Source organism: Haliaeetus albicilla, chromosome 8 (assembly GCF_947461875.1).
Source record: "Haliaeetus albicilla chromosome 8, bHalAlb1.1, whole genome shotgun sequence".
NCBI classification, from domain to species: domain Eukaryota; kingdom Metazoa; phylum Chordata; class Aves; order Accipitriformes; family Accipitridae; genus Haliaeetus; species Haliaeetus albicilla.
Window position 1 is genome coordinate 23536000 of NC_091490.1, and position 15984 is coordinate 23551983.

The 15984-nt window shown below is 41.3% G+C and overlaps 1 protein-coding gene across 1 annotated transcript in view; it reads right to left on the reverse strand.

The window, feature by feature from the left end:
- The window catches only part of GLRX2 (glutaredoxin 2), a 375306-nt gene extending 366256 nt beyond the window's left edge, over positions 1 to 9050 (reverse strand). The window contains exon 1 of the mRNA XM_069789350.1: positions 9047 to 9050. The gene's annotated coding sequence lies outside the window, so the exon portion shown is untranslated. The remainder of the gene's footprint in view (positions 1 to 9046) is intronic.
- Positions 9051 to 15984: the final 6934 nt, after the last annotated feature.

Consider the following 15984-nt stretch of genomic DNA (forward strand, 5'->3'; position numbering starts at 1 on the left):
TGTATTTGGTCCTTCAAGAACCCAAGGGATAACTATTCAGGGAAATATGTGCATTTACAGTGTTATTTCAAATGCAGAATTTGTTTCATAATCTAAAGGTGGCAAATAACATTTTAAAATTCTGTTGACTGTCGTGGTTTAAACCCAGCCAGCAACTAAGCACCACGCAGCCACTCACTCACTCCCCCACCACCCAGTGGGATGGGGGAGAAAATTGGGGAAAAAAAGAAGTAAAACTTGTGGGTTGAGATAAGAACAGTTTAATAGAATATAAAAAGAAGAAACTAATGATAGTGATAACACTAATAAAGTGACAGCAGTAATGATAAAAGGATTGGAATATACAAATGATGCGCAGGGCAATTGCTCACCACCCGCCGACCGACACCCAGCTAGTCCCCGAGCCGCGATCCCCCCCCTCACTCCCCCTCCCCCAGTTTATATACTAGATGTGATGTCACATGGTATGGAATACCCTGTTGGCCAGTTTGGGTCAGGTGCCTTGGCTGTGTCCTGTGACAACTTCTTGTGCCCCTCCAGCTTTCTCGCTGGCTGGGCAGGAGAAGCTGAAAAATCCTTTAGACTTTAGACTAAACACTACTGAGCAACAACTGAAAACATCAGTGTTATCAACATTCTTCTCATACTGATCTCAAAACATAGCACTGTATCAGCTACTAGGAAGACAATTAACACTATCCCAGCAGAAACCAGGACATTGACTCAGAACAAACTTTTGCTGACTAGTATTCAGATATAAAATAAAGAGTAAATTAGTTACGTGACCTCTTTAGACTGTCTGCCTGCATGCAGGTATAGTGTCTGTAAAGGATGTGCAGTAATTGACTGCTGGTTTTATTTTTGTGATGTGGGCAAAGATGAATGAGCTTGGAACAGTGTTTCCTCACTGGAAACTGAATTTTTCTACATATCCCATAGAATAACAAATGTACTCATAGCTAATACAAGAACGAGGAAATGAATATTGTGTGTGTTTGTCTTAAACATTATATTAGTGGGTCATTACAGAGATTTTATCAAAATAAGGGTATTTATCAAAGTTTTTGTTTTAAATATTGTAATTGGGCTATGGTTTCCTAGATTTTTATCCAAGCATCCATATTTCTTTTAAGCTAAATACCTCCACCCTCAGAGATCCAATTTTTTGCTTCCCTCTTCACACTGTTAGCCAAATGAAATAAATGTGAAATGCTTGTACCTAACACATATTTATATACCCCCCCCAAAAAAACCCAAAACCAAGCAGGGTGTATTGCTCTGTAGTACTGCAGCACCTTGACAGTCCCCAAAGACATCAAAACTTGTTGAATGAGGTGCTTTGTGAACAATGTGAGACGACCTCAATCCAGGTTTAAAATAAAATTCTGCAAGATAGGCCTGGGAAAAAAAGTTGCATTGATTTGCTGACGATAAAGGTCATGGCCAGAATTAGAACACAGCGTGTTACAGGAACACCCGAAATGAGATTTCCCCGCCTGCAAGCTCACTGTACTTTATTGGACCATGGTACTGTTTAGCAACAGTTTTATCTTACCAGCTGTCCCTCAAGCGGAAAAACAACATGGGAAACTGTATTTGTGAATAAGACTGTTATTCTAAGGCACTGTCATAAATTATTGTTTTTATCTTATTTAAAATTTTACATTGTTACCTTCTTTTCCAACTGTATTTTTTCTATTCAGTTTCTGGAAAGAAACAAAGGTGGGGGGCAGACAAGCAAGTGTGGGTAAAATAATTAGCATTCTAAAGAACAAATCCAGTCAATGGTAAGATGAAAATGTAAATCTAAAATAATGTTTTACACGTAATCAGTTTTGTGATATACTTCATGTCACGTCCTTATGCTTCATAAGCAAAAACCCCATTCTTTTAATTCTTTTTTTTTTTCCTCCCCTCTAGCTACCAGACTAATTTTCCACTGAACAGAAGTTGTTCATCCTTGCCCAGATGATAGAAACCAGCACTAATATCTGCATGCTTAACCTTTAGGCTGAAGTTCTTGGGGGACAAAATTCTCCCAGGTTTCATAAATCTGGATTGTAAACACTTTTTAAATACTTTGCTTCTCAAAATGAAGTTGATATTTTTTCAGCCTAAACTTTCTTGGCCTAGTCTTTGGTACAACTCTTCTGAATATCTTTTGTGTGTGACACTTATGACTCAGTATCCTATCTTTTAACATTTTACTGCCATATTTTTTGTGTGCTTTGTGAATGTTTGTCTGCAGGACAAAGTTCTAGCAAGGTATCTACTCTTCTAGGAGACTTTTTTTTAAAAAATAAACAAACCACATCCACACACCCCCATAATCCCCTTCCCCCCAAGTTAGAAGTCAGCAATTTGGAAAAGCTAATAAACTTGTGTAGATTTTCAATACTATTGTTAAAAAATGGTTTTTTTCCTCCACATATTTCAAAAGCTTTTTCTAAACTATAAATTTATTGGGTTTAGAATATATCAATATAAAAGTTTAAATTTAAGTATATTTTATAGTATATAATTTAAATTCTCACTCTGATTATCCTAGAAGTTCTGTGGAACTTTTAGTTTCCATTGTGTTGAGTCATGGACAAATTTTGCTTGCAGTGGAGTCTTTCTCTAACGAAATATTTCTAACCTACTTCTGTTAATGAAGGGCAAAGAACTGTGTTATGTCATACTCCCTTCTTGCCTTCATCTTCCAGGGTAGGACTGAAACTAGAGCTGTGTACAGTAATAACAGTCAGACTGTGTCGTGTCCCAAAGTTGGAGCGACTCAGGTTCGTGGATTTCCTTTGTCAGAATTAAGGTGAAATGACACCAGGGGAGTTCAAACAACAATCAACATTTATTCAACCTAGCTAACTTTGTCCAAGTACACATGAACTTGTTAATGTGAACCTTGCAACATGTCATTAAGCCGCTGTTTGAGAAGAGGAGGGAAGTATAGAAAAAGAAATGGAAGAAGAAACATGAAATGTATCAGAAGGAGAGCCCTCCCGTTGAGTCACGAGGTTCAGAGCAGACCCCCTTGCTTTCTGGACTCCTTCTCAAAGAGGAGCTCAGGGGCGGCTAGATCCACTCCTAGTCTCAGACTTGGTCAACGGTTTATGTTTCAAAGGATGAGGTGTAGGGACTGTGGAGACGACAGAAGGAAAAGAGGGAGAGAGAGAATGAGAGAAAGAAAGAAAGAAAGAGAGAAGAGAAGGGTTTCACCAGTCCTGGGTCCAGCGTTGGTCCAGCCAGCGTAGAGATCCAGTTCTGGAGGGCGCACGCCGAGGACTCATTCTCCCTTCTTTTATAGTGTGTTCGATGGTCTCAACATGCGCAGTCGCATTCCCGGGGTTCTCTGGAATTGGTCAGTGAGCTTTGGGGGGGGGTGTGTTCATTGCAGGGTTGCCTCTCTTTTTCTGCTGGCATGACCACTTAGGATAGAAGCACAGTCCCATCCTCCATGGGGCCTCCTCCTCCAGGCACTGCTGTGCTCCTTCTCCTGGTCACTTACGATAAGGACTTGAGGCTTTGGAGAAGCACGGTCCCACCCTCTGGGGGGCCCTCTCCTCTGGCCACATTGTCCTGTTCACAAAACTCCAGCATTTTTACAGAGGCCGTTTTCTTCACCAAAGTCCTTCAACGAATGTTTGAGACATTGACTATAATTTGTCAGACCGTCACACCACCCCGTGGCTCAAACAGTCGCTGGACTTCGATTCTCGTTCGTATCATCTTCGTCTGTGGTGATTTTGATATAGCGGACAGTAGGAGAAGAGAGAGAGACAGCTGAAGATAGTAAGCGGCTAATCATACATCTTACTATGGCAAGGCCTGTTATTAAACGTACAAATCCAATTAATATCATAAGTCCAATATTTACAAGCCATTTTCCCCATGCCAAGGATCCTAAAGTGGAATGTAGCCATGAGTTTGGATTCCAGCCATCAAACCAGTCAGCTGGTTGCATTGCTTGGAAGAGTTCTCTTGTCTGGTCGGCAATCTCCTTCATCTTTGCCTGGGCTTCTTCAATGGAGGTCGTGGCATTATGAATGGCAATACAACATTCAGATTCAGTCAAGTTCAACATACCACACACACCTTGTTCTTTTAACAATAACATATCTAAGGCTAAATGATTCTGTAATGTCATTTTTGATACCTGTTGCACTTGGAGATTTAGTTCCCCAAAGGCATATCGAGTCCAATTAGTTAATACATGTACTTGCCAAGTTAGGTTTTCTAGCACCCGTTGGTGCCGAACGATATACCCAGATGGTGCAAAGAATGCTTCTAGCTCTAACGATACCTTCTGTCCCCAGGTATAACAATCGGGTTTTAAAATGCTTTGAATCCATTTCTGGGTGCTACTTAGGTCATCAAGTTCTCGTTTCTTCCTGTGAATAGGTGGTGTGGTATATTCAAAGATTCGCCTGAGACACATAGTAGGAATTCCCAAACCACACCGCAATCCAGCCTGTTGGATAACATTCAAGTGCGAGTACATTTTCCCGTCTGAGCACCCCCAGACGGTCCCCTCGGGCAGCATACAAAGCGTTTTGACAAGTAGCTGCATCTCCCTGAGGTATTTGATTACCCTCCCCCACCTTATGTCTTGGGAAGTGGTTAATGGGAATTCCACATTTTAGCCAGATATTCACATTATTGGTGATCTGATTACATTGGTTATCCTGGTTTCGGTATCTAAAATTAGGATATTCCCAACAGGTGCACATATCTCGAATTAAAGTTCTAACTTCCAAACTGATCTATGTTTCGATGGGGTTGCCAGCGCCTGTGGTACAATCTATAATGTGGGTACAGTTTAACAAATGGGCATCACTGGGGTTGGGTGTGCCCACAAATTCTTTCTTTAATAAGTGAAGAGGTTGGTTTTTTAACATGTGTTTCACTGACCATCCCCAAGCAGTGTGGGCACTATTCATTGAAGGATATTGTCCCTTCCTGTCAGGTATGTGAACACACCAAGCTGAATCCCATTTTACATTATATTGTAATTCAAAAGGGGTAATTTCCGGGGAAGCAGGCCAAAAGGGCACTAGATTACAAGATATATTGTGATAGGAAAGGCAGCCTGTTATTTTCCACCAGGACGGATAAGGTGGGAATCGTCTGGAATAGGCTTCCTCGAATCCTGGAGGACACGGTGAGCTATGACTAGTACCAATTTCGCGACTGACCTCCAATCTCCATCGCTTACAAGTTTTGGTTATTAAGAAGTCAGGCCACCCCGTGTCCCGAGGGATCTCATAGAAGGCTGTTTCATCTCGTCACCATCTACCAGAGGAGGTATAATCACTTCGATATTGATACTCAAAAGGAGCATCTACTAACCCTATAATGCCATTGGTCATATTATGTTTTCCAATATTGAGCTTCATGGGTATCAAACCAAATCTAATCCCCTGCTCAGCAGAAGTAGGAATCTGAATACAGATCCCCTGATCTGTTCTATTCCAGACATGTATGAATCCTTGTATCACTTCCCAAGCTAAATTGGAGGTCCTTTCTCCTTGTCCAGATGCACCAAAGCTAAGAAAGGCAAGGAGGAAGGAGTTCCAAACCATCTTTCCCTGTTATACCATAAGAATACCACAATGAAAATCAAACAAACAATACAGGTAATGGCCCACTCATCAAGTGAAAACATAAGTTCTGCCGTGGGCTTCTGATAACCTGCAAAATATATAAAAAAATAAACAATCATTAGAGGGATAGGGTTGGAGGAGATGTCAAGCAGTGCTGCTAGTGATTGGGATCCATCCGAGATGCTGAGGTGCACTCTCCAAGGCGCTCATGCAGCTTCTGTAAAACAACCTCATACAGGCCATGTGTAGGATGTGTTACTTATTATAGATGCATACAAACTAGCCTTAAACTTAACTAATATGCTTGTTAGAATCCAGTTAGTGGGATACAGAAAAAACATATTCTTATCAGCCATTTAACATCGGAGCAACTTTAACGCAGAACATGAAGGTCCACTTAGAAGGATGGGACAATCCATCGGGTATTGATACGATGCTCTTTCCCGTGAGCATCTGTGGCCACCCAGGAATAGAGGTTAAGGGGTGTCTTTAGGGTTAGGGGCACTTGCCCCACAGTGGGTAGTTCCATTAATACTGATTGTCCAGCATAGTGGAGCAAGTGTGCAGGGTCTTTGCCACCTTTCGTCCCTGGAACAATAGAAGGATGTGTGGGACAGAATGCTAGGAGTTGGGGGCAGCCATTTGCCCCCCACCAGCTATTAATTCGGTATACTGCTTCTGGTACTCGCGAGGCCCACCCTGGGTCATGGGGCCTCAGAGCTCATTTTAGAAGTCCATTCGTTCTCTCCACAATACCATTAGCTTGAGGGTAGTAAGGGGTGTGGAAAACCCACTGGATTTCCTCACCCTTAGCCCATTCTTGCACCACTCCAGCAGTGAAATGGGTCCCATTATCAGATTGAATTGATTGAGGCTTGGAGTAAGCAGCTAAACCATACTTTAAGACTTTTCACTGTATTTTCTCTCGTTGCTCTGGATACAGCTTCAGCTTGTGTTAGTCCTGATACCACCTCTACTCCTACTAACACATATCGTTTTCCCTCTGATACCCGAAAGGGGCCAATATAGTCAATTTGCCACATTTGCCATAAACCTTTGTTTGTCCTTAAATGTAGGGGTTGCTCTTTTAAAGGGTTATGTTTTTCCAAACGAACTCAACATTGACCACATGCAGAAATAACAGTGTTACGTAAGTCTCGCATAACGGCCCATCCTCTGCTAATAGCCTCTTTGTACAGGTCTTTACTCCCTGAATGGCCACGCTTCATGTGCAGCCACTCCAAAAGGTGTTCCCATTTTTCTGCTTCACCATCGATGGCAAGACTGGCTAGACATGTTAAGGAATCTACCTGGTTATTTAGGAGGTGAGCCGGGTTATCCCCTGCCTGTGTGCAGCAACCCAGCCTACCAAGAAAGATCTCTGCTTGGTGATATTCAGTATTTCTTTCCATTTGTCTCTTTGCCACACTGGCACTTGGTTTACTTCCCACTGATTTTGTTCCCAAAATGGTAACCATTCAGTGCATCCTTTAAACACTGCATAGGAGTCAGTATAAATGTGTACTGGTTCTGTTGTCTCAGCTTCCTTAATGACTACACTCCACACAGCAACTAACTCCCCTACTTGGGCACTACCCTCTCCCTCAGTTATCACATGCTCCCCTGAATCAATATGTAATGCTACTGCTCGATACTTCCACGTCTTTCCGTCCCTTTTTGCGGAAGCATCAGTGAACCATACGTTTTTTAAATGGGGTTTGAAATCAGGAGCCACTTTGATGTACGATGGAGGGGGTTCTGTGGAGCATTTTGGGTGTTCCCTCCTCTGTCTGTCTAGTGTGACAGTAGTGGTCTAACTGGGCATACCACTTCCTTACTGTTTCTCGTTGAGCTACTCCTGCGGGGGGAGGAGTTCCAGCCAATATTGGTTTCAGGATCTTAAAAGGTCCTCGCAAGATAATGGGCTGCTGTCGTATAATTCTCTCGGCTTCCTGTAAGGCTAAGTTAACCACAAAGAGTCCTTTCTCCCAAACTGAATACCGTTTTTCAGCATCCTTAAAGTTACGCGAGAAAAATCCTATAGGACGGGTAGGACCTTCAGGTCCACGCTGCCACATATGTATAGATAACCCATAAATTGCAAAACCCCATTCTATGTGGAGTGGTCTGTTGGATGTATCGGCCCTAGGGCCTGGTAAATCCCTGCTTCAAAAATTAATAATTTCAGAGCCTCTTCATGGACAGGTGTCCAGTCCCAAGCAGTTCTTTTACAGGTTAAATCATATAAAGGGTGAGCTATGATAGAAAAGTTGGGGATGTGTTTTCTCCAAAACACTAGCAAGCCTAGGGCATGCTGCAATTCTTTCTTATTTTCAGGCATTTTTACTTGTTCGAGGGTGGACAAGGTTTCAGGAGGTATACACACAGTCCCTCCTTTCCACCAGATACCTAAAAATTTTACTTCAGGTGATGGGAGTTGCACCTTTTCTGCAGGAATTTGGAGCCCTAAATTCTCTAAGTGATTAATGATTTCTCTCTGGGTTTGTCCCACCACAGTGGCGTCTGGTCCTCCAATTAGCACATCATCAATATATTGATATACTTTTACTCCATCTTTGGGAGTGATCTGATTTAGTTCCTGGGCTAATGCATAGTGAGCAATGGTTGGTGAGTGGCAATAGCCTTGGGGAAGCCGTGTAAATGTATACTGTACACTTTCCCAGGTAAAGGCAAAGTGATCCCTATCTGCTTCTTGCAAGGGAACCATAAAGAACATGTCTTTCACATCAATGTTTGCTAAAATCTGGTGACCCTGTTCTTGTATGGTTGCAGTTAATTCTGCTATATTGGGGACTGCAGCTGTTAATGGGCCAGTATTGGCGTTCAGGTGTCGATAGTCAACTGTCAGTCGCCACTTCCCATTTGCCTTGCGGACTGGCCATACTGGGGAATTATAGGGTGAGTGTACAGGAATAACTATCCCCTGTTCCCGTAACTCAGTTATCACTGAAGTGATCCCTTCCCTTGCTCCCAAAGGCAAAGCATAAGGTTTGACATTAACTATCTTTGAAGGGGGAAGAGTTGGTGCAGACTGCAAAAGCCTCACAGAGATTGCGGGACACCCAAATTTCCATTCTCTTCCCTTAGAGTCTACCCACGACCGGCCCTTTAAGAGGTTGAGTCCTAGAATATTGGTGAGTAGAGAACCTAGTATCATAGTAACCTCAACAGGGGATGAATCCCCTGGCAGCCAGCATTTAACTTTAGCTGTCGGCTGTGGTTGGGAGCTTCCAAAAACGTCTGTGACCCATATCTGCTTCTTATCTGCAATTATTCCATTGCGGTTAACAACATCCGTCCGGAGTGCTGATATCTGAGCACCCGTATCAACTAAAAAAGTTACTGGGGTCTTAAAGGGACCAAGGGGAAAAGTAATCAACAGGTCTCCTGTCTTATTTTCAGTGAGCCTCCTTAAATAAACCCACTGGCCGTCCCCCGGCTCACTTACTGGGGACGGCGTGTCTAGTTTCCTGTCCTGCAGACAGCCATACCTTCCTCTGGGGCAGTAGGCATTTGGGGAGTGGGAGTTGCCAGAAGCTGTGGATTCGCCCCCTTATAGCCTCGAATGTCTCAGTATGGGAAGGCTCCTTGTTCTTGTCTTTCCACCCTAGGACCAACTTTTCTAGGACAGAGGTGGGCAAGCCGTCCATCACATCCCGGGGAATTCTCTTTTCTATCCCTTCTGCCCACAACAAGTTCCGCTGACCCCCATATGGCTTTTTGGTGTTTACAGTCTTAGATGGGGGAGGTTGGCCAGGTCCTTCTGTTCGGCAGATAGCAGGCTTAGCTCTGCTTTCTTCCCTTGTGAGACCCATTCTCCAGCCATAGTTAATCAATTCCTGTGCCACTTCTCCCCAGGTTAGGGCCCCTCCTGCATTCCGCCTGCCTCCTCTAGGTGCTACTGCATCGTGTAATCTATCCTGCAGCTGGACAGCATATAATTTCAAAGAATCTGGTAAACCTCGGATTAGAGGAGTCATTCTATCAGGATTGTCATTTAACAACATCAGAGAGGGCTGTTGTGGCACTAATTGCCTATCATGCATTAATTGGAGACAAGCAGTTTTCTGTAAGCTCTCAGTTAACTGATTTATAGAAGGGGTGTCTATCCATGTTGGTTCTCCTCGTTCCATTTGGTCTATTCCCCCTGCCCAGTAAGCTGCCTGCTGCGTCAGAGACCATGGTTCCCTAGGGTCATCGGTAGTTAGGAACACTCCAGGCCCCCAATATCCTTGGGCTTCATCTTCTGACAATAAAATCCGGTCACCACCGGTTAATGGCACCCTCCACACATATTCTGTTTCGGTCTCCTTTGCTAGTCGGATATACTTTTCCTGAATTTTAGATAATTCAGTGGCAGAATATGGTATCGTCTTAATGGTCACGTGTGGTGCACATCACAGACTGTTATGGTAATAGTAACTCAGAAATTACTAAAGATGTTTATACTCGCTAGTTTGTGCTTACATTTCCATACAAGGAAATATCCTGGTCTACCTGCAAATCTTCAATGTAGGTAATATGCTAATTATATACAATTTAATTCTTATACTGAAGAAAATTCTCTTGTTTTGTGTGTAAATCTTTAGCTATTTTTTTATAAATGAATATTTTAGATACATCTGCTGAAGATACGCTTACTACAACCGCCCTGAAGCAGCTTATGTTTGCAGGGGAAGTTTTGGTTCTAAAGAAATTTTTTTTTTTTTTTTAACACCCCCCCCCCCCCCAAAGGAGCAACAGTGTGAGTTGGGAATTGCTACTTTTCTTCTATCAAAGCCTTTTTTGTAACCCTTGAATGAATTCAGTAATAATTTCTGAGTACCAGGAGAGGCCTACTGTAGAATTAATTTAAAGTCTATTTTAGGTAGGTATCTGAGTGGGTTTTTTATGTATACATTCTAGTTTTGGTTTAAGATGCAATCTCATATGTGTTTATGTACTGCACTCAGTTACAGTTTCTCTCCTTAAATGTTACTGATACTTTGTTAGTAGAAAAGGCTTAACAGTGGCACACTAAAGGATATAAATGCCTCTCATGTCAACAGCACAGCAGTCCTTAGTCCAGACATAGTCATTCCTCTGCCCTCAGTTGCTAAGGTCGTGTTTTCTACCTGTTCATAGAGGTGTTAAATTTGTTCTTCCTTAAACATATAGAAAAATGAGAATGTGACAGGTTTATGGGGCGGGGAATGAATAGGTCAGAAAGGCTCAAGAGCCAAAGGAGTACAAATACAGACAATCAGAGAAGCAGATCTGAATTTACACTGAGAAGAAGAAGAGTATGTCAATAAAAATAAAACAGGCTATGGCTGGAAGTGTTTAGTATGAAAAAAATATGCTGTTATAAGAGTGGAGAGCTCAAAGAATGAGGGTACCTCTTGAGTCTTTTCCTGAGATGTTGATAATATTTTGAGGTGATTTAGAGGGTTGTAACTACAATTTTTGTTTGCTTCTTAATTAAGGAAGTATATTTTGCTATCACTAAGTAGAAGCTTAAATAATGAACTTTTAACTGTATCTCTTTTTAGTAGAATGCAGCAGATTCCTTGCATCAAGTAGAAGTCTTTTTAATAGTGCACGCATTTTAAAAGCTTATGTGCAAAACCTCTGTTTTTGTGTTTGTGTGGTACATACTACAGTAGGGTTCCAATTTTCTTGGAATTTTTTCATTAGAATTACAGCTGCGATGGTGGAATCTGTCCAGCCCCGTCCAGACATGTGGAAAATCTATCTCCTTAAACATATGGAAAATCCAGTCCCATAGTATATTTTCTGGTTTGATAAAAATTCAGAAGACTAGATTTGAAAGTTACCTCTCCCATTCCTGCCCCTCTCCCCCAACCCAACTGAGGGAAAAAAAAAAAAAAAAAAAAAGAAGAACAGGCAATCCTGATACTGAGATTAATATCAGTCCCTATTTTTCTGGAATAATAACAAAATACCTTTAGTATTATTTCACTGCAGTAACAGCCTAATGTTAATTTCAAATTATTCCGGTTATGGTAAAGCAAATTAGACCTAACCCCAGGGAATTCTAATCCATCAGACTTCAAATGCAAAATACATGTTCAGAGAGATGTCCCAACCCCCAGCCTTCAGTTGTTGGTCCTATAGAATCAGGTTTTTCTTCTGGACTTTTGTAGCTGAGTAGACTAGATTATTTTGATGTTGATGTGATACATAATGCCTGCATCTACTTTGTAATTAATTTCTAAGGCTTACCTCTGTGGAAGAACAAAGCTTAAGAATTTCAATGATATTGCTTCTGTTATTGGAATTATGAGTTTTGCCACAACTACAGATAGGAATATACCAGTCTTCCATAAATCGTGGTGATAGCTATTCAGTTCTTTTATATATTGGTAGCGTATTGGGATGGTAGCGTTGTAGCACAAATAGTTTAATCTAAAATACAGTAGCTGTTTGTTATTTACATCATGTTATGCTATGGCAAAAGAGCCATTGCTTGCCTTAAGAGCTACAAGCTTTTAACTCATTGTGGTCCACTGGGACCACGTAGAAAAAAATGAATACTGAAATAGAAATGCTGTTAAGTTGAACTTCTATCACTGCACTGCTCTGCTAGCATGCCTTCATTGGTAGTTGTGAAAGCAGATTTCCTTACCTGCCCCTACTGTCTGATTCTTGGAGCTTACAAGCTGGAGCACTATTTTGTCACCTGGAGGACATTTTGAAAGCCAGGTAGTATGGACCATTGGCCTCCAGGGTGCCACAAGACAGCGTGTACAGGTAAAGGTACCTTGGCCTGGTTAGAGTACTTTTTCAGTCTTTGACCCTTGGGTGCTCTCAAGTGTGGAAAGGACAGTACTGAATCATCTGGCATCTCTATATATTCATATGTCTCTTATCTTCACAGAGAGGATGGGTACAAAAGGCTGTTGTGGTTTAACCCCAGCCAGCAGCTAAGCACCATGCAGCTGCTCACTCACTTCCCACCCACCCAGTGGGATGGGGGAGAGAATCAGGAAAAAAAGTAAAACTCATGGGTTGAGATAAGAACAGTTTAGCAGAACAGAAAGGAAGAAGATAATAATTATAATAATAACAATAATAGAATGACAATAATAATAATAATAAAAGAATTGGAATATACAAAACAAGTGATGCACAATGCAATTGCTCACCACTCGCTGACCAATGCCCAGTTAGCTCCCAAGCAGCAATCTGCCCCCCAGGCTGACTCCCCCCAGTTTATATACTGGGCACAACGTCACATGGTATGGAATATCCCTTTGGCCAGTTTGGGCCAGCTGTCCTGGCTGTGTCCCCTCCCAACTTCTTATGCCCCTCCAGCGTTCTTGCTGGCTGGCCATGAGAAGCTGAAAAAGCCTGGACTTAGTCTAAATGCAACTTAACAACAACTGAAAACATCAGTGTGCTATCAACATTCTTCTCATCCTAAATCCAAAACATAACACTATACCAGCTACTAGAAAGAAAATTAACTCTATCCCAGCTGAAACCAGGACAAAGGCCCATGCTATAAATCTGCTATACATCTGCATCACTGCAGACCATGATGTGCAGAGCGCAATATAATGATCCTGCCAGCCTTTTCATCTCCTGCAATAAAGATCAATAGCTCAGTTTTCAGTGTTGATTGGTAGAAGAGGATACTTATTGAGTCAAGGAAACCACATTGCCAAAACACGAAGATGCCCTATTTTGGTAGTTTGGCTGAAACTGTATGCATGGCAATCCATAAGGCCTGCAGTGCAATGGATTAGAGTAACTATTTAGCCTTTCCAATAGACACTGAAGTGGGTGTGACCCCCTGATAGGCCTGATACTGCTGGCTGTGACATGCCTCCGAATGTTTTAAGGATTCCTGACTTGCTATGTGATGTATGTCCTCTCATATTTCAGTAATGCTGATGCTAAAAAGGATTACAGTCACCATCTGTACAGTTTATACAAATCTATATGAGCTCTATGTGTTCAGGCTCCGTAGAGAAATGATCGTCTTTTTCTAAAGTGGTTTTGACAGCAATTCAAAATAGTTGTGTTTCTTCTCAAGAGTCCAATGTCTGTCATGAAGGCTTTTATATTATTTGACCAACCTACTGTTGGTCATCCAGTATCTCAATGCACTCAGTGCACCTACAGAATCATTTAACATTGCAAACTCAAGCTTGGCGACACAGAATGTAGGAACTTGGCCAAATTCTGATTGAACTGGAGTTCATGGCCTGTCTTGAGGCCAGTGGCAAGCTTCAGTAAAGGTGGCACGATCTTTAAGAGGAAATTGGTGCCCAAAACAATTGCTTAGTGGGCATGACTCTTTTCCCTGCCTGGAGCTTTTTGAAATCTTCTGGTTTCTCCTGTGTTCTTTCTTGGTTCTTGGGTTTTTGAGCCTGTCGATGTCCTAGTGCTGAAGGGCTACAGTAGTTGATGTTGCCTGTTATACAGGGAAAAGGTTTGAATTTCAGAGGTGCTGGTTGGTCATGGTGCCACAAATATTAAAAAGGCTTCACTAGATTACACATGGCCAGTGTGTGCTCTGTATGCAGCTGGTACATTCTGGGTATTCCCCAAGTTTGAGAAGGATGTATTGTAGTCTAGATGGCTCTCAGGTATTACAAAACTTACTAATAAAGACAAGACTATAGCTTCTCTTGTTCCTGAGTAGATAATGTAAATGTAAATTAAATGTGATTCAACCTGTTAATATTTATTAAGTGTGAATAATTATATCTGTCTCTAACACTGAATGTTTGAGACAGCAGGATTCCAGATTTGGCTGGCATTCTTGCTGAAGTCAGGTGTTTAAAGATACTTGAATGAATTATCTATCACCTGACAGGATTGCTCTGTTACTTTATTACTGTCTGTCTCAAATGCAATCTGTGGTAGCAGCTGAAGCAGAAGTAAAGAAGAGAACATAAGCTAGATATTTATTGGTATAAATCAGTATTGATTTTTGACTCCAACAAAGTTGCACAGAATTCTACAAGCTGAGTGCATTAATGAATACCAAGGGATACATTGGTCTACTATATGCTTCCTCCTCCTTAATAGTCATCTCACTCTTTTAATAATTAAGAAGTGATAATTGTGATTAACACTAGGTTCCAATTGACTAAAGTGGCATTGATGCCTAGAATCTTCGGGATGTGGGCTGCCTCTGCTAACCACTTGCCAGAGAACTGTTTGCTAAAATTTGGTAGCTGGCAACCCAAATCTTCTGACTCTTCTGCAGATTGGCAGGTTTCACTCTGCCCTCTGTGCTTCCTATTTCTGTTGCTGGATGACATGTTTCTACATATTCTGATCTCAAGCCTCCATGTAAGGAGTACACCTTGGCTCAGTTTTTCTTTATCAGAATTTAAGGACAGTAACAATTTAAAATACAATGATGTGTCTTTGGCAATAAGGTATGTTCCTAGTTGTAGTTTATCTTACCAGTGGCCTTTAAGGCACCAGCAACTTGCTTTACATATCATGTCACACTCTGACAGACATCTTGGTTACAAATATTATGCAAAGCGTAGTTCATTATAAAAGATTAAATTTTTCAAAGCACTTTTTTACACCCTGAATCTCAAATATATTTTTAGCTTTTGACAGAGTCCACACGTATCATGTCTTTGCAGCATAAGAAAGATCTTGATCACAGGAACACTTGTTTCTGAGGACAGGATTCCCTCACTTGCCTCTCTCCACCCATTTTTTGGCATAGCTTGGTCATGAGTTCAGTCTGTAGTTGTGTCTGTAACATATAAAGTTGCACCTCTGTATGAACTAAAAGAATTTTCCAACTTGCATGAGACTTGTACTTATCACTTAAGACCAATTTTAGCTGAAGGGAAAATCTTAATGACTCCTGATGATAAATGTTACTGTAAGATAGGAAAAAACATCAACTGTAGACTTTATATCTCTTAATAAAACATGTAGCTCTGAATACTTTAACATATGCTGTTTTATTAGGGTGACAACATGAGTATATACATACAGTTATCAGAAGTCTGTTTAGAAAAAAATATAACCATTAAAAGATTAGGTAATACTGCATGACTATTTTCTTCTTTACTAAGAGTTTTCTATGATTTGTAAGGTGCATTTTCTTTTTTCTACTTTCTTTCTTTTTGTAAGTGTGTTGGTACGCACAACCAAGTTTAAACATCCTTTCCTAATTTCTAGACCTTAGAGTGAAAATTCTTTTGGCACCTCACATCATCTTATTCAGTAGAATTATTTTATAGTTGTCACGGTCCACTCGGTGGACTCGTGGTGGTTCGTTTGCTACGATCTCGAAAGTGCAAAATTAAGGTGACCAACACCAAAGCGGATAGCAGTAATCACACAGTAAAACTTTATTGTATTGCCTGTGAGGAGG